The sequence below is a fragment of the Urocitellus parryii genome, chromosome 6 (assembly GCF_045843805.1).
Source record: "Urocitellus parryii isolate mUroPar1 chromosome 6, mUroPar1.hap1, whole genome shotgun sequence".
Classification (NCBI taxonomy): domain Eukaryota; kingdom Metazoa; phylum Chordata; class Mammalia; order Rodentia; family Sciuridae; genus Urocitellus; species Urocitellus parryii.
The window spans coordinates 122,148,478-122,166,974 of record NC_135536.1 but is presented as its reverse complement, the minus strand read 5'-3'; the positions used below and the strand labels follow the sequence as shown (position 1 = coordinate 122,166,974).

Below are 18,497 nucleotides of genomic sequence, written 5' to 3'. Positions count from 1 at the left end.
ACTGGTTGTACACAAAGTATTTTCACATTCATGGTTGTTTTTTAAAAGAAGGATGGAAACTACTGTGTACCCACTTCAAGGTGTCATGGATATCCTGAAGTGCAGCTGAAAGACATTTTCCTTTTAAACTACTCAATAAGCTACAGTAAATGGTATTTTTACTATAGAGATTCTAAAGAGAGGTACTTTGATTTTTAAACAAAAAAGATTTGCTGTGACTTTATACATGACTTAGTTTGCTACATTTCATGATATAAATTTATGTTTTCATTAGAACTGCTATGATTTAGTAGCCTGACCCAATCAAGCATCACTCTGACATTAATTGTTTTCTGATTAGGTCAAAAGTATTTAATGTGTTAAGTATAATTTTCACCTCTATCAAAAATTCTGACTCAGACTAGGGTTGTGGCTCAGTGGTAGAGCATGTGTGAGGTACTGGGTTCGACCCTTAGCACCACATAAAAATAAATAAAATAAAAGTATTGTGTCCATCTGCATCTTTAAAAAAAAAGTTCTGTTATTCATAAAAATGGAAAATTAAAGCAAATTAACATGGCTTCTTAAAGCATGCTTTTAATGTTTATATATTTAATAATTTTAATTTAGATTTAGTCTCAAAGTTCAAAATCTTGCAACCATTTTTTTCAGAAAGAAAACACACATATTAAAACACAAAATCAACAAAATTGTTTTGAATACAAAGAGAAGTCTTTGTAACAAACTGAAAATTCACATAATTGCAACCTGACATGAATATGTAGCAATACCCTACTAAAGCCCAAACAGCTGCGCAATCTATTATGCCCTTTAAGTGGACAAATTGAAAGAGCCAATTCACAGTGGTCTAGTCCCAAGATCCTTTGCAAGGAATCACTGCTTTGAATGCCCAGCACTTCATGAGTCAAGTTCAGGTTTTCCTCCCGCTGTGTGCATACTCTACAAAAGATCATATAGGAGGTAAAAGAGGTACAGAAGCAATCAGCAGAAAGAATACATAATTTGAGTTATAGTCTGAAACTTGAGGAAAACAGATAGCCCCAAAAAAAGATTATAGAAAGAGATGGTAAAAGTTTTGTTCTTAAAATGTAGCAAGCATAAAATTAGCAGAGAGTCAATGGGAACCAAATAAACCTCTGCTCTGATGTCTATTTTTCATTTCAAAGTTAATTATTTGCATGAAACAGATACAAATTATATACTAATATAACACCAAGACCACTCTCAATCTATAACCAAGAAAAAGGATGGGAGATGTGGGCTTAGAGATTTCAGATTGTCTAGGACTTACTTGAAAGAACTTTGAGGTAATAATTATGTTAGGTGGCTTGCAGATGAAAACTAAGGGTGTTTTACTCCAATTCTAAATCAGCAACAGAAGAAAACAACAAAACTAAATAAAAGAAAGCAATATCAAGACCATAAATTGTATAGTACGAAACAACATTACTTCATAGGAACAATAAGATACCACAAAAGTTCCCTCCCAGCTTGCATGCCACTTTTTTTTTTAACATCAAGTATTCAAAGAATGTATTGTATAATCTTTGCAGGAGCCCAGAGATTTTCCCCAAACATATCAGCTAAAATCAAGTTAGAAGAAGCCACTGAACAAGTTGGTCCCATTTTATTTTTGATAAAAAAGACCCTATACAAAGAATCGATACCTAGACTATTAGAAAGAACTTTCAGTGGGATACATACAGAGTAAGGCAAAAACTTTGAATTTTAAAGGACTAAAATAGTTCAAACTGTTCTTCCTACAAAAGAAATTAATCCTGGGCATTCTCCCTGGACACAATTGGTGGTTTATGCAGTAGCTGATGAAAGGACCAACCTGACATCAGCAAAACATGACTGGATCAATAAAAATGAAGTTTGAAAACCACCATCCAAGGGATAATTTTTTAAGAAATATCATTCAAAAAAATATCTCCATGGCAAATATTCTCCTCCTACAAGAGTAAGGTATATGAGCTTGGAAACTTCTGGTGTAAATCTTCTAACCCATAATGGAAAAAAATATACAACATGTATTTGGGGAGTTGGAGAGGGTAGTTATGGTCCATTCAGGCAACACTGAATAAAAAGGAAACATTAAGGCAACATACAGATAAGAAAGCATAAACCAAACTGATAGGAAAAGAGATCTCTGTAAAAGAGACAGTAAGGCCCTTTGTTTTCAGTCTAAAGGAATAAACAAGGTCACCAATAAATGCAAACTGAAAAGAAACAGGGATAATAATGAGACAAAAGTGTAAGTAAAGGAAAAAGTATTCACAATCCTCAAATAATATTTTTCACGTTCCAAATAATATGACAGATATCTAAGTAAAACTGCTAGACATAGAAAAATGTACAAAAAATAGACTGGTAGGCTTTTCTTTATCTCCTTCTGTCTCCTTAGCTGCCTAAACCAGAAGAAAAGCAATTAAAAGATTGGATAAGGAAGATTAATTTTTACAAAAATATATTAAAAGGAAAGCATCTTGACAATTTAAAAAAAAATCAGTCACAAAGAAAACTAACAATTCTGCAAAGTAAACGTTGAATAGGTAAGAGTCTCTTGTCAATTAAACAATGGCATTCAAAGTTACCAAAGGCAGGTTATTCACTTACCAAATCATTTGAAAACCTACTATGTGCTAGGTATAATTTGCTGTTATACTATGGTCAACAAAATAAACAGTCTCTACCTGTGTAAAAACTTCTGGTCTAGAGGGGGTGGGGGTTGTAGCTCACTGGCAGAACACTTGCCTAGCATGTGTGAGGCACTGGGTTGGAGCCTCAGCGTCACATAAAAACAAACAAACAAATAAAGACATTGGGTCCATCTACAAATAAAAATTTAAAAAACAAAAAAAAAAACTTCTGCTCTAGAATCAGATCAGTACTGTCCAAAAGAAATATAACTACAGATACATGTTAAATTCATTGTAATTATATATTTTATTTAACTCAAAATATGCAAATTTTAACTTCAATATATAATCATTTTTAAAAACAGATATTTTCATTCCTGTTTTGTACTAAAAGTCAAGTTCATACTTATAGGACACCTCAATTCATGATTAAAATGTGACTATTTTAATTTAAATAAAGTATGGTAGCCATTAACTATATAAACAAAGATTAATTTTTATTATAGTGGAAGACTCCAGATCCTTCCTATTCATTACAACAGCCAAAAGTCACATATAGCTACTGAGCACCTGATATGGGACTAATACCAGTGAGAAACTAAATTTTTAATATTTTTTAATTTTAATTCATTAAATAGCCATAAGTGCCTGGTAACTACCAGACTGTAAAACATAGCTCTGGAGGAAGAAACAGACAGTAAAACAAATCACACATACTTAATGAATTTCAACTGTTACAAATGTTTATGAAATGCCCAATATGAAATACAACTATAGAGCAACAGGACCTAACCTATTTTGTGGTATTAAGGAAGATTCCTCAAGAAAGTCACAATTAAGCAAAAACAAAACAAAACAAAAAAAAACCCAACAACAACAACAACAACAACAAAACAAACAGCATATGCAAAAGTCTTAAGCAGAGAAAAGTGAAAATATAGTAGAAACAGTGATGAAAAGTACAAAGGGGCAAAATAAAATGAACTATGTGTAGGAGTCCATTTGAATCACTGAATCCAAATAAACTGGACAGGATGGTAGAGGAGAGGTGGAAGCAGTCCTACCACTTGAAGATAATAAAAGTGTCCAAAATAAGTCTTACAATAAAGTTTGTCCCATTCTCCTCCCTCAATAAAGTCCAGTCATTCCAATTTTCTGTTAAGTTCTAAATCAAGCCACGTACTCTGTGTACCCTTTGAGCTATCAGTTCAACACAGGGCAATTTCCTCCAGCCCCTCTTGATCTTACAACTCAGAATCATAGTTCCAAATTTACCACACAGGACAAGCTTTGAAGGCAGTACTATAGTTGGAAAATGGATGTGTGGTTCAAAACTGTAAAGCAATTTTTACCAAAAAAAAAAAAAAAGATTTTTTTTTTGCCAAAAAAATTATTAAAAATGTTCTGGGGTTGGGGTTGTAGTTCAATAGGGGAGCACTTGCCTTGCACAGGTTAAGGCACTGGGTTTAATCCTCAACACCACATAAAAATAAATAAATAAATAAATAAATAAAGGTATTATGTTCCATCTATAACTGAAAAATTTTTAAAAATGTTCTGAACCAATTGGGGGAAGATAAAGAAATTTTCAAACACACTGGTAGTATAAATCAATTTAAATATTACATCCTATGAAAGACATTCTCAGGACACCTAATTAGTACCTTCCATTTCTTTACTTTCTAGCACTTGGCAAAATCTGAAAATTATTTGTTGATCTGTAAATTCCATGAAGGCAAAGACCCTGTCTTGTTCAAAGTTGCATCCTTAGCACTTAGCACACTGTGAAATGAAGCAGGTGCTTATGTTGTCGAAACAATAAAAACTGTTAACTGCAAGAATTTTTAAAATAATATATCTTATTAAATATATACAATTATATGTAATACATAAATATATTAATTACATAAATGTGTGTATGTGTATATATATAAAGTAGCTCTGTGTTAGTATATCTGAGTAACATGAGTGAAATTCTAGGTCAGATCCCCAGCAACCAAGAATTTGTTTGGGGAATGGGGGTTTGGCAGGACGGAATTCAGTAGCATTAAATAAGCAAAAAAGTACCAAGTGTATGTGCATTTTTGTAAGAAAAAGGTGGTTTTATTTCAGGGAAAGAAGAAAATAGTATTCTTTAAATGGGGCTGCAATAATTGGGTAACTATTAAGCCATAAAAGGAAAGTATTAATCAAGAATTCTTAAAAACAGAACTAGGGAATGAAGGAAGGGGAGGGGGGAAGAGGAAGGCTCTACTACTGAGTTACACTTCCAGTCCCTTTTATTTTTTGAGACAGATTCTTGCTAAATTGCTGAGGCTGGCCTCGAATTTGTGATCTTCCTGCCTCAGCCTCCCAAGTTGCTGAGATTACAGGCATTATCCATTTTGTACCTGAATTAAAATTTGTATTTTTAATACATGATTATTTAGTGGTAAACATGTCCTCTAGAAATTTACAGTTGAACAGGGAATAGACAAAAAAAATAATTATTTCAGATGACAGTTTCTATAAAGAAAGCAGGGTAATCAGTAGTCAATGAAAGCCATCTCTGAAGGAATGATTACTGGAGAGAAATATGACTGAGTGCTCCAGGAAGAAGGAACATTTTTTTTTTTTCCTATTCCCATCCTCATTTTCATTTCCCTTTGTCTAATACAGTGAACTTCCATTCTCTGCCCACCCCATTCCCCCACTCCCTTTTGTGTGTTTTTTTTTTTATTGGTTGTTAACAACATTACAAAGCTCATGACATATCATATTTCATACATTAGATTGAAGTGGGTTATGAACTCCCAATTTTACCCCAAATGCAGATTGTAGAATCACGTCGGTTACACATCCACATTTTTACATAATGCCCAATTAGTAATTGTTGTATTCTGCTACTTTTCCTATCGCCTAGTAGGGGATAGGGATAAGAAGGAACATTTTTAAGGGAAAAAGTTTGGAATACTCAAGAATCTTGAAAAGGCCAGGATAGATAAAGACGTAGGACTTAAGAGTGAGAATGGTAGGAGGGATGTCTAAGAAACAGGCAGGGCAACATAGTTTTGGAGTCACATTGTTCAATTTGGTAACCACAGGTCACATGTAGCTGCTGAGCAGTTGAAACATAGCTAGTTGAACTGAGATGTACTGCAAGTGGATCACACATCAGATTATAAAAACAATTTAAAAAAAAGTAAAATATTCCATTAATAATTTCTTATATTGATCATATGTAAAAACATTGCCTTTTGGGTTAAATAAAATATATTTAACCTCTTTCTTTTTGTAATGTGTAGTTTGCACTATTTTTATTGGCTCAACCAGTCCAGTGTATACAAACCACAATAAAGAGTTTGAATTTTATTTTGTGTTTTTAAAAACCACAGACGGGGTTTGAGCTTGGGAAGATGATAATCTAATATACATATTTTAAAATTATTGTTGTCCAGAGGAATAGCCAGGGGAAAAGTTAAAGCAAAGATACCAATTACATGACTACTATTATCATCTTATATAAAACAATGGTATTGAGACAAATTATATTTGGAATAAATTTTGAAGATATAGACATCCTAACACTGTTTCAAATTAACTTTTAGTTTAGGAAATAAAAAATTCAAAGACCAAAGGAGGGCTGGGGATGTGGCTCAAGCGGTAGCTCGCTCGCCTGGCATGCGTGCGGCCCGGGTTCAATCCTCAGCACCACATACAAACAAAGATGTTGTGTCCGCCGAAAACTAAAAAATAAATATTAAAAATCTCTCTCTCTCTCTTTCTCTCTTAAAAAAAAAAAAAAAAAAAAAAGACCAAGGGAATGCCTGACAAAATGTTAAATGGTCATCTATGGTGGTGTTATGAGTAGCTTTTGTTATCTTTCTATTTCTTCTAAAGCTTGGGGTGGAAATAGGGAACACACAAATTATTCCTGCCCTTATAACCAAATACAAAAATGAGGTTTTTTTTTTTTTTTTAAAGCAGGGCAATAGAGCTCTACCAAAACAAAGTAAAACATCCTGATATTTATCTGTAAGCTACATATAATAAAAATGCTCTACTCTCATGACTTCAAAGTTATACATGCATGTTTCTCTCTCTCTTACACACAAGAAATTAAGGAGGGCTGGGGTTGTGGCTCAGAGGCAGAGTGATTTGCCTCGCATGTATGAGGCACTGGGTTTGATCCTCAGCACCACATAAAAATAAAAATATTGTGTCCACCTATAACTAAAAAATAAATATAAATAGATAAAAAAGAAATTCAGGAACTATTGCTCCCTCATTTGTCTCTGCAGTGTCTTAGAATGACAAAGACTGCACTAGAAGCACACTTTGGGGCATTATCTAACCTCCAAAATACTTATATGTGATTATAAATCCTGAAATAACACATATTTTTTTCTTTTCCAAAGACACACAATGTAACTGCATACAGTAGCACCTTGGTCTTAATGCTTTCCCTTAAAGGCTCTGCCATTTGACAGGTGTTTCCCTTAACTAAAGTCCACAAGAATCTGGTAAGATATACTTAAGGAAGTTTCTTTTGTTACAAGAGTATGCAAAAGTAAAGAAGTTTTTAAGAGTAACTTGCCTGAGATTTGAGGCAAGGGAAGTAAGACAGAACAATTTATTTTACATAATGTGCAGTGTTTTTTCTACTACACTATTTTTGAATGAAAAAGGATATCAAATTGTGCCAAACTTTTTATAATGTAATTTTTAAGGAAAAGATTCATTATATAAAGATGAACAGGAATATTGGTTTCTTATACAAATGTTCAACTAGGAACTGATCACTATGGTTATGATCTTTCATTCAAACAGAGAATCCTTTTTAAACTTCATTTTATTTCTAAGTGTTTAATCTACTTCTGATTATCTAAAAGTTCTAATACAATCTATATTTATTAGTACTCTAGAAAAACTCTTGTACTTGTGCAACACGAACTGGAAACAAGAAATATTCATACAGCACAGCTGTCAAAAGCAAAACAAAATAAAAAACACCACCATCTAGATGCCCTTGAGTTATGGAAAGTTAACAAGAGTATTATAAAGCAATGAGATAAATGAACCACAGTCATATACTAATATGCTGAAGTTTAAAAGACAAGAAAACTAAAGGGCCACATTGTTTGCAGCAAGTATGTGATTAAACTACTTTTTTAAAAAAGCAAGAGAATGATAAACAGAAAATTCATGCAAGTACTATGTTTACTTCAGTAAGACGAAGCAGGGTTACAGGGTAGATAGAAACTCATAAGCAGATGCAAATTTTGGTAATGTTCCAGTTCTTGGTTTAAGGGGAGGAGTCATGCATTTTTAGTATATCTTTCTATACTATGTTGTTTCATGTACCAGGGAAAAGAATTGTGATATTAAATTGTGATATTAAATATGCTTTGATTACTTAATTTTTAAGAAATACCTGACATACAATAAGTTGCATAGGGTAAAATGTGATGTATTGACATATGTATACTTGCGCAGGAAATCATTGCTACAATGAAGATAATAAATCCACTAATTCTTAAATTTTCCTCCTGTACATTTGTGATCCCTGTCTTCTTTAAAAACATTTTTAAAACAAAAAAGCCCCAAACAACAAAAACAAACAAAACAACAAAAAACCCTTAAGAAAACCTGTTTTGGAAATTTAAATATGTACACTCCACAAAATATTCTTACTAATGCTCTGGAGACTGTATGTTAATTTTGCAAGTGCCCTAAAACTGGCGACATGATTATTACATATCTTAAAAGTTTATGGTATTTTCCTGCCTGTATTTCCAGCGACTCGGGAGGCTTAGGCAGTAGGACTGCAAGTTCCAAACCAGCCTGAGCAATTTAGCAAGAACCTGTCTCAAAATAGAAAATACACAAGGCTGGCAACGTAATTCAGTGGTAGTGTCCCTGGATTCAATTCCCAGTACAGGATGAAAACACACACACGCACGCACGCGCACACACACACACAGTTTACAGTATTTTACATTTTTAAAAAAATCAAATTCCGAATTTGGGTGTCAAGAGGAATTTAATCTCGTTTCTCTTCTCTGAGGATCAAAACCATTAAGGCTGCTCAGTTTTTATCGCTTAACAACTTAATACACATTGTCTGTAGGTAACCCCAGGTCCAAGCTTCCTCACGCCAATTAACAACTTTGGAGTCGTGAAGGTAAGTTAGGAGTTTTAACTGTGTGGTTAGCAGAGTATTCTAAAATAAAGTTAAAATGATCAGAAACACAATATTCTTCGTTAATTGTTTATCGCAACTACACTTAAAGACTTGAAAAATACTATTTCAAAAGAACAAAAAGAAAACTCGGAATTCTAAGCAACCCAAACAAGACCAAGGAAAAGAAAGATTAACTTCCGAACCCCTCGGCAGACAGAAGGGAGTTTGACACGCTCCATTTTAACCCCCTCACAGGTTTCTTAAATCCCGTCAGGTGGAAAAACATTCCAAAGAGGACCTCAGACTGAGAGGAGGGCGGGGCGCAACGGAGGACGCCCGGGGTCCCAGACCCCCACCCGCCAACTGCTCGGAATGGGAACAGGGCGGTTGGCGTCCGCGCCTCCGCGGCCCGCAAGTAGTAGGGTCCTGGACCCCGGCGAGCCCACCGACGGGAAGCCGGCCCAGGACCGCGAGAGCCCGTCGCGCCCCAGCCGGGGCCCAGGTCCCTGGCTAACGCGGAGCCCGGGCCAGCGAACGCGCGGCCACGACGGGCCCACCACCTGCTGCGCCCGCCTGCAGCCCTCCGCTTCCGGCTCGCCCGCGCCGGGAGGGGCCGGGGGCGGACCTCGCCGCGCCTCAGGCCGGTGGGGGAAGGGAGCGGGCGGGGGAGGGGCAGCCCCGGGCCGCTGGTCTGCGGGCCGTGCTCCTCACCTGGCGGCGGCTCTCTCCGCCTGACGCGCTGCCCGCCGCCGCCGGTCGCCGCCGGTGAATGGGGACAGGTGAGGCCGCCGAACCCCAGCTCGCTCCCGCCCCGCAGCCTCCGGCCCCTCCGTCCGCTGTTTATTAAACTTTTCTGTTTGGTTGTTCGGCCTATGACGTGACCGCCTAGGAGAGCCCTAGGATTGGCCAGTGCCCCGCGCTGACGCGGCATCCCCCGCCCGCAGCCTAATTATTACCGGCCGGGGCGGAGCTGCGGGACGAAGGAGGCGGGGAGGGGCGGGGCTAAATCTCGGAGCACGCAACCATTGGTCGGAGCCGAGGTGAGGGGCGGGACGGAACGAGGAGAGACGCTCCTCCTCCCTTTCCACCTTCACTGTCCTTTCTTTCACGCTTTCTGGGGGCCTTTCCTGTCTTAATTTCTCGCTCTTTTACTGCGGACAGTTATAGGGGTCCTGCAGATACTTAAAATGGTCTGGTAATATAGGTTAGGTACCTCTGGTACCTCAGAATGAGCGGCGTGTTCCTCTCTCATACTGAAGCGCCAGGAAGAGCTGTGATCCACCTGCCAGTAGTCAAAGAAGAAATCCTGAGCTTCCATTCCCCACATGCAACCAAATTGCCCCTGTCTTTGCTAGTCCAAAGTCCGAGTTCTGTGTGCATACTAGGAGGCAAACCTCTGTCCTGTCCTGACCAGGACTTGGAAAGAGAAGCGATTAGAAGCGTGCACACAGATGTAACACACACTTGCACGGTTGCACACGCCCCCACAAGAACCTCCAGATTCCAGCCTTTTCTTAAAGCACGGGTTCTGGGTTCCAGGTGCGTGCAGCAGGCCGTGCTGCTGCTCTGGTGCAAGGGGTGATCGGAAGAATGGCTCCTCCGAAATTTCTCAGCCTTTGTTCGCACTTCATGCAATACAAGCAGGAAGTACAGGATACTTAGTTCGAGGTCTTTTAATCCTACGGTGAAATTCGAATACGGTTCACAGGAGGCCGGGCCTTTATTTTAGATTTTGATATTTTTTAGTCATGGATTTTTTGCATTAATATTAATTTTTTTAAAAAAAGGGTCTCATTAAAGCCGGCCGAAGTGGCACGCGCCTATAATCCCAGCGACTCAGGGATTTGAAGTGAGGCAGGAGGATCTCAAGTTCAAGGTTAGCCTCAGCCACTCAGTGAGGCCCTCAGCAATTTAGAGAGACCCTGTCTCAAAAATGAAAAGGAGTCAGGATGGTAGAGAGCTCCTGGGTTAAATCCCCAGTACCCCATTTAAAAAAAAAAGTTTATCTTGATTACCGAGTTTTTGATGACCCTTGTATTTTATGCCTGAAGTATTTCACTGGTTTTCCAGCAGTGGGTGCTCAGTTTGAGAGGTGGGATTTCAACATCGCAGACCAGCATAGGGTTTAGGCTTCTTGCCCTGGGCCTTTTTCCATCTATTGTGGAAGGGGAGATAGGGTCAGAAAGGCCCTCAAGGAGTAGTTAGTATTAGTTTCTGATTAGGAAGAGTGAAGAAGCCTGCTGGGAAAGACGGAAATTCCTACTTAAAGAGGCCCCAAGATGCAAGTTGGGTTTGAAAAACACTGTCTAATTTTGTGAGGTGACAAACAGGTGCTTCAAGGGCTTAGAAAGCGTGAAGCATCTGAAACTAAACCTACGGCAAGAAATGGGAGCAGGACTGTAGAGTGTGCTTGCCCAGGGCCTACAGGTGTTCAAAGTGTGTTTTTAAGAAATATTCAAATTCTATTTAAAGTATGCACATATAAACAATGTGCTAACCCAACAAAAGAAGATTTTGCCTAAAGATATCATCTCTGATAATGGAGACAAGATTATAATGGAGACTAGAGGTTGTTTTAGATTCAGTTATGACAGGTCTAAAACACCAAATTGAAGCCTGACATGGTGGTGTATGCCTATAATCCCAACAGTTCAGGGGGCTGAGGCAGGAGGATTGCAAGTTCAAAGCCAGCCTCAGCAATTTAACCTAGCAAGGCCCTAAGCAACTCAGTGAGACCCTCTCTCCAAATACAGTACAAAAAAGGGCTGTGGATATGGCTCAAAGGTTGAGTGACCCTGGGTTCAATCCCTGGTACCAAAACAAAAAAAAACTAGACTGAGTAGTTGACTTAGTGGTAATCCGGAAGCCATTATAGAACTGAGAAGGGAAAGAAGTGGTGGATTATTGATAGATAGTGCTTGATAGTAGGAATAATTTTGCAGCCAGGGGTTCATTCACTAGTTTGTGGTCATTGGGTAATAGAACTGTATGGGAAAAAAAAAATTAGGGTTTTCTATGAGGTTCAAATTCTTGCTCAGACACATTTTGAGTCAGTGACATTAAACAATAACATAACCTCCCCAGGTTTCATTTTTTCCTACAAACTTGGGAAATGTCAGTGAACAAAACAAAGACCATTGCCTTACAGGGTTTTAATTTTTAATGGAAGGACTTCAAATAATAAACTTAATACAAGATTTGTATATGTTGTGAGTTAGAAGGTGGAAAGTGGAATTGAGAGAAGAAAAACTAGAGCATGGTAAAGGCTGGTGGAGTGGGGGAAGATTGCAGTGTTAGGCAGTGTATTCAGGGCAGGCCTCACTGGGAAGGGGTTTGAGGAGAATCATAAGAGGTGAGGGTCATGTGAGGAACATTCCACATTGAGAAAATTGTTAGAACGCAGGTCTCAAGTAGAGAACAGTAAGGAAGCTGGGGTTATTAGAGCCAAGTGGGCCTGGGAGGAATAGGAAAGGAAGATAGCAAGTAAGGGAGGACCAGATTATTCAGGGTCTTGTGGGCCATTTTGTATACTATTACTCTTAACTATGAGTGAAGCAAGAGCCACTTTGGTGGTTTGAGTTAGGTTTTAAGAGATCATTCTGGATGCCATGTTCAGAGTAGTCCAAAGGACAATAAGTTTAGAAGCAGGAACCCTTATTAGGAAGGTTCTGTCTGAATCCAGGGGCATTAGACCAGAGGAACAATGAGGGAGGTACTGAGAAGTGGATGTGTGTTTTTTTCTTTCTTTCCATTTCCATATCTATCTCCCAATCTATCTATTTATCTATCCATCTATCTTTATCTATTTATGTCCCTCAATCCTTCTGCTGGGGATCAAACCCAGGGCCTTGCACATACTAGTCAAGCACCTATATTTCTAGCTGAAATTCAGGAGAGTCAACAAAATTTCCTGATATATGGGATGATACATGAGATATGGGGTGACAGAAAGATGAGTCAAAGGTTAAAATAAGGGATTTTGGCTTGAGCAACTGAGAATTGGGGTAAGAAGATCAAAAGACTATTTTTGCACATGTTGAACTGGAGGTTATAGCACAGCCAAGTGGAAATGTCAGGTTAGTAGTTGGATGTATGAGACTGGGGTTCAGGGCAGAGGTCTGCTGGAGATATAAATTCTAGAGTCATTATAACATAGGCGGTACTTAAAACCAATAGAATAATCAGGAAGTGAGCATAGAGAAAAGCAAAAACTGAGCCTTGGAGGCTCTGAAGTTGAAAGTTCATACAGACGTGCAGGAAGTAACAAAGGAGGAAACTGAGAGGTAGGAGAAAAATAACAGAGTAAGGGTGACCTGAAAGCCAAGGGAAAATGTGTGAAGGATCAAAGTGTCAAAAGCTTCTGATACAAGTACAATGAGGACTAAGCCTTCAGTTGCTTTTAGTAAGGTGGAGGTCAATTTGGGGAATGTAGTTTAGGTAGAAGGCAAAAGGCTGATTGGAGTAGTAATGGTACCGTCCCATTAGGAGCATTGTCAGGGTTTTCTATGATAATATTTGTGAAAGCTCTTCCTTACTAGCAACGATATGAGCAAATTCTTATGGATTTTATTTTAAATGTATTTTTTTAATTAAAAAAATTCAAACATTTTTGTTGTGATTTTTGTCCTGTTTACTATTGTATTACACCGACACCAATACAATTAGGTATTCCTATATGTTATAAATTTGCAGAAATTGGGTCTATATTACCTTTACTGCTTTTCTTCATTCCAAATCCATACCAAGAAATTGAGAAATTGTGACACTTCATAGACCACTACCACTTATAAGCTTTGTGGTCTTAGGAAAAATCATGTAAAATAGGAACATAAATCTACCTCAGAGGGTTGTTAGGAGGGTTAAAAGAACTATATTTGTTTTCATCCAGTGAATGTTCCACACCATCTTTCTGCCAGTTGTAGGTATCAGGATGCAGCAGTAAGAGCCCACCTCTCCTTGTTTACACAGGGAAGAGAAGGAGCAGAAACAATAAATAGTGTACGTATAGAGCCTACCTGGCAGTCTACATAAACAAGATACTTATAGCACCAGCTACCTAATAAATGCTCAATGAATCACAGCTCATTTGCATTATTATCCTCTTTCCAGAGTTCCAGACTAGGGTATTTAGTGTGTGTTCATCACAGCCACTGTATATGTCCCAATCTCATTTTTCTCATCTCTGCTTCCTGTAGTTCCAATTTGGGCTAATGGTGACATCATGATTCCAGTTATTAAAGCTAGGAACTCATTCTTACAATATATTTTTAACTGTTTTACCAAGATTTAACACATATGTCATATAATTCTAAAGAATGCGATTAAATGGTTTTTAGTATATTCATAGTTGCAAAAATATTCACAGTTGTACAAATATGCCACAATCAATTTTGGAATGTTTTATCACCCCAAAGAGAAATTCTGTACCTATTATTAGCAGTCCTAGGCAACTAGTAGGCATTGCATAAATATTGGATTATAATATGCAGACTGACTGCCTTCACCTAACAATGGTTTCAAGTTTCATCCATGTAGTAGTGTCTATCAATGCTATATTCTTTTTTATATAGCAAAAATATTTCATCATACTGATATACCACATTTTATAATCCATTCATCAATGTATGGACTTTTGGGTTGCTGTCCATTTTTTTGCCTACTTTGAATAGTGCTGCTATAAATATTTGTATCCAGGTTTTTATGGAATCACATATTTTCATTTCTCTTGAGTGGAATTGCTGGGGTCATACAGTAAATCTCCATTTAAACATTTGAGGAACTGCCGGACTGTTCCTTTTCCTTAGGGACTCTACCATTTTATGCTCCCTCCAGCAATAAGGCTTCCCATATCTCTAAATCCTTGGCAACACTTGTTATAATCTGTCTTCTTTGTTATAGCCACCCCAGTGAGCCAGTGAGTATGGTGGATTTGGATTTGCTTTGCCTTTCCCTAATGCTAATGGTGTTGAGTGTCATGTGCTTATTGGGCCTTCCTTCCCTGCCACCCCCCATCCCCATCCCAGTAACTCAGGGGCACTCTACCACTGAGCTTCATTCACATCCCTTTTGGGGTTTTGGTGGGTTTTTTTGTTTTTGTTTTTTTTTTTGTATCAGGAATTTTGTATCAGGAACTCACGGATCATTAAGCCACATCCCCGGCCAATTTTATTTTGAGATAGGGTCTCGCTATGGTCTCGCTAAGTTGCTGAGGCTGGTTTTAAACTTGTAGTCCTCCTGCCTTAACTTCTTGAGCTGCTAGGATTTCAGGTGTGCACCAACACATCTGTCCCCCTTTTTGTTTTGTATTCTGAGACAGTCTCACTAAGTTGTCCCGGCTGGCCTTCAACTTCCAGTCTTCCTGCTTAATTCGTAGCTGGGATTGTGGGTGTGTGCCACTGTGCTTGGCAGGACCCCTTATACTCTTAAAAAATTTCTGAAAACCAAAAATAAATAAATAAAGCCTTTTGTTTATAGGGTTTATATCTGTCAATATTTTCTTTATTAGAAATTAAAGTGAAACATTTAAAGATACAAATTCCTATAAAGACATCAATAACAAACTTATTACATGCTAACATGTGGAATATTTTAAGAATGAAAAATAACTATAATTTTTCAGACTATATCACACAGCATTGTGTTACATTTTTTGCACATCTCTTCAATATTGGTTTAACCCAAGACAGCGCGATTCTCATTTGCTTCTGCAAGTTTTTACTTTTACTTATTAGTTATTTGAGATGGAGTCTGTATTGCCTAGACTGATCTTGGGCTCAAGCAATCCTCCTCCCATGCCTGGGGCTCCAGATGTGTGCCACTGTGCCCACCTGACTTCTGCATTCAGTTTATTATAATATCACAAATCATATAGCCTTTGGGAGACTCCACTGTATACTCTTGAGAGTATAAGAGTGAAAAGGGCAATGTTATAATGAAAAAGATTTGGGGGGGTCTGGGGTTGTGGCTCACCAGTAGAGGGCTTGCCTAGTACCTGCGAGGCCCTGGGTTCAATCCTCAGCACCACATAAAAATAAATAAAATAAAGGTATTGTGTCCAAACTACAACTAAAAAATAAGTATAAAAAATGTTTTGTTGTTATTGTTGTTTTATTTTGGTGCTAGGGATTGAGATAGCCTAGCACTACCACTGAGCTACATTCTCAGCCCTTCTATTTTTACATTTGAGATTGTGTCTTGCTAAATTGCCAAGGCTGGCCTCTAACTTGCTATCCTCCTGCCTCAACCTCCTAAGTAGCTGGTATTATACATGTACTACCATGCCTGGCATGAAAATAACTTTTGACATTTCAGATCACCTGAGTAGTTCTCAAGGACCCATAAAGGTTCATGTCCCATACTTTGAGAACCATTGTGTTGACATACTGTCTTAAAATATTAAAAGGGTACTACAGTTGAAGAAGCAGCTCCCTCAACTCCTGGATATGCTTCTGCTCATCTCTTACCTTTCATTACACTTAGGACATTGGTCCTTTTTATGACCTCATCTTTGTGCATGTACTCTCTTCTTATGCCTACTAAATTCCTACTCATCTCTTAAAATCCAATATACATTCATGCTCCTTGGTGAAGGTTTTCTTAACATCTATAGTCAAAATTAGGGCTCCTCTCTTCTGAATTTTCACACACTTTATTTTTCTTTCTACAATAGCATCTACCATTTTAAACTGAAATTTGTCAGTCTATATATTTGCTTTTTCCCTAATTAGACCAGAAATTTGGTTTTCTAAAGTTATTTTCATTTAGGTGTGAAATATGGGTGTAAATTGATCCATTTCCAAGTCTCTAACCAATTATTCAAACAAACGTACCAATCTTCCCCTTCCCCATGGTTTGTATGAGGCTTCCTTTACCTTGTATCAACTTGTACACATAAGGATTCTGGATCTGAGCTTTCCCTCTCATCTGCTTCAATAGTGTGTTTTCACTCAACACCCAGGACATTTTAATAGCATTCCACCATTCCTTACTCTTCTTTTTCTGTGTTTTATTTGAAATTCTGATCTCCTTATGCCTCCAGGTTAACTTTAGAATATTTTTTTTCCCATTTTCTGAGAAATATCCTGCCAAGGTACTCATTGGGATTGCATTTACTGAAAACAATTTAGGGAAGCAGGGAGAAATATTTACATCTTCACAGTATTTGAATGGCCCACTAAGAAATCTGTCTTCTTTTCACTGTTTATTCAGTTTAATAAAATGTCCCAAGCATTTTGGTTCCTTAACTTAATATAACAGTGAAATATTAAAGGAAGACTCTTGAGGTGACAGTTGAGCTCTGATGGTTTTGATCTGGGCCTCCCTTCCCATGTGGTCTTTTGGGCATATATGTGCTTCAGCTTGATTTTTCTTGGAAGTTGTATAATGCCTCTTCCACCACATTCTATTGTATTTCTTATTAATAATTCACTTATATTACACTTTCATGATACTATAGATGAAATTTCATTTTTGTTATATTTTCAAACTGGTTGTTGATTTTATATATATATAAAATATATTATCATGGTGTTGAATTCAATAAATCTATTTTATACCCAACTATTTAGTTGGTCTTTTATTTACGTGGGGTGTGTGTGTGTGTGTGTGTATGTGTGTGTTGTGCTGAGGATGGAACTCAAGGCCTCATGTATGGAGAGCACACACTCTAACACTGAGCTATACCCCAGCCCTGGGCTTTAAAAAATATTTGAAATAGCCTGTAATCCTAGCAACTCAGGAGGCTGAGGCAGGAGGATTATAAATTCAAGGTAGCGTCAGCAACTTAGTCAGATTCTGTCTTAAAAAGAACAAAAATTAAAACTTTGGGAGGATGTAGCTTAGTTGTAGAGTGACCCTGGGTTCAACACCCAGTGCCACAAAACAACAACAACAACAACAACAACAAAACCCCACATATCCCTGTGGTATATGCTTGTAATCTCAGTGGCTCAGGGGGCTGAGGCAGGAAGATCCCAAGTTCAAGGCCAGCCTCACATCTAAGAGAGGCCCTAAGCAAATTAGTGAGATCCTGTTTCAAAGTAAAAAGCACCTGCATATGGCTTAGATAGCCCCTGGGTTCCATCTCTAGTATCAAAACAACAACAATAAGATGTTCATAATAGGGGAAGCTGAGAGCTCTGTACAATCTTCATGCTTTTCTATAAATCTATATTTATTCTAAAAGAAAATTTAAAATAATGTATTCTAAAATAAAAATTTTACTTAAGAAAGCATTTCTTTTACTTATTTACTCTAGTGACACCTCAGATGTCACTAGAGTACACCACTTATTGAGATCCTAGGCTTAGGCCAATAGACTCTACAGCCAGTCATTGCTAAGGTGTGTCCTTTTCAGTAAGCAAGATGGATAGATGCCTATCTGTTGCTGGGAATCCAATATGGATGAGCAAAATACAGGGTTTTCTTGTCCTGAGAGGTTGACCCACATGAACTTCCTCACTGAGCATCCTTGTCCTGTGGCCTCCAGTGTGCTTTGTCCATGGGAAACATGATCAGAAGGTAGAGGGAGAGGGAGAGTATGAGATTGGGATCTTTATTATTGGTTCTAGTCCCGTTGGGTCGAAGAAGTTTGGTGATATTCTTATACCAAAGCCACAGCTCCTGTTGGTGGCCCTTTTAATCCAGCTGCTCTTTCCAGAGCTGCCTCCCTTCATCCCTTATCAGTTCAAAGC

At 37.9% G+C, this 18,497-nt stretch overlaps 1 protein-coding gene across 13 annotated transcripts in view; it reads right to left on the bottom strand.

Annotated features, from left to right (window-relative positions):
- Nucleotides 1-9,648, bottom strand: part of Zfand6 (zinc finger AN1-type containing 6) — a 72,512-nt gene extending 62,864 nt beyond the window's left edge. For all 13 annotated transcript variants that reach the window (XM_077799865.1, XM_077799861.1, XM_077799862.1 and 10 more), the window contains exon 1: nt 9,517-9,648. The gene's annotated coding sequence lies outside the window, so the exon portion shown is untranslated. The remainder of the gene's footprint in view (nt 1-9,516) is intronic.
- Nucleotides 9,649-18,497: the final 8,849 nt, after the last annotated feature.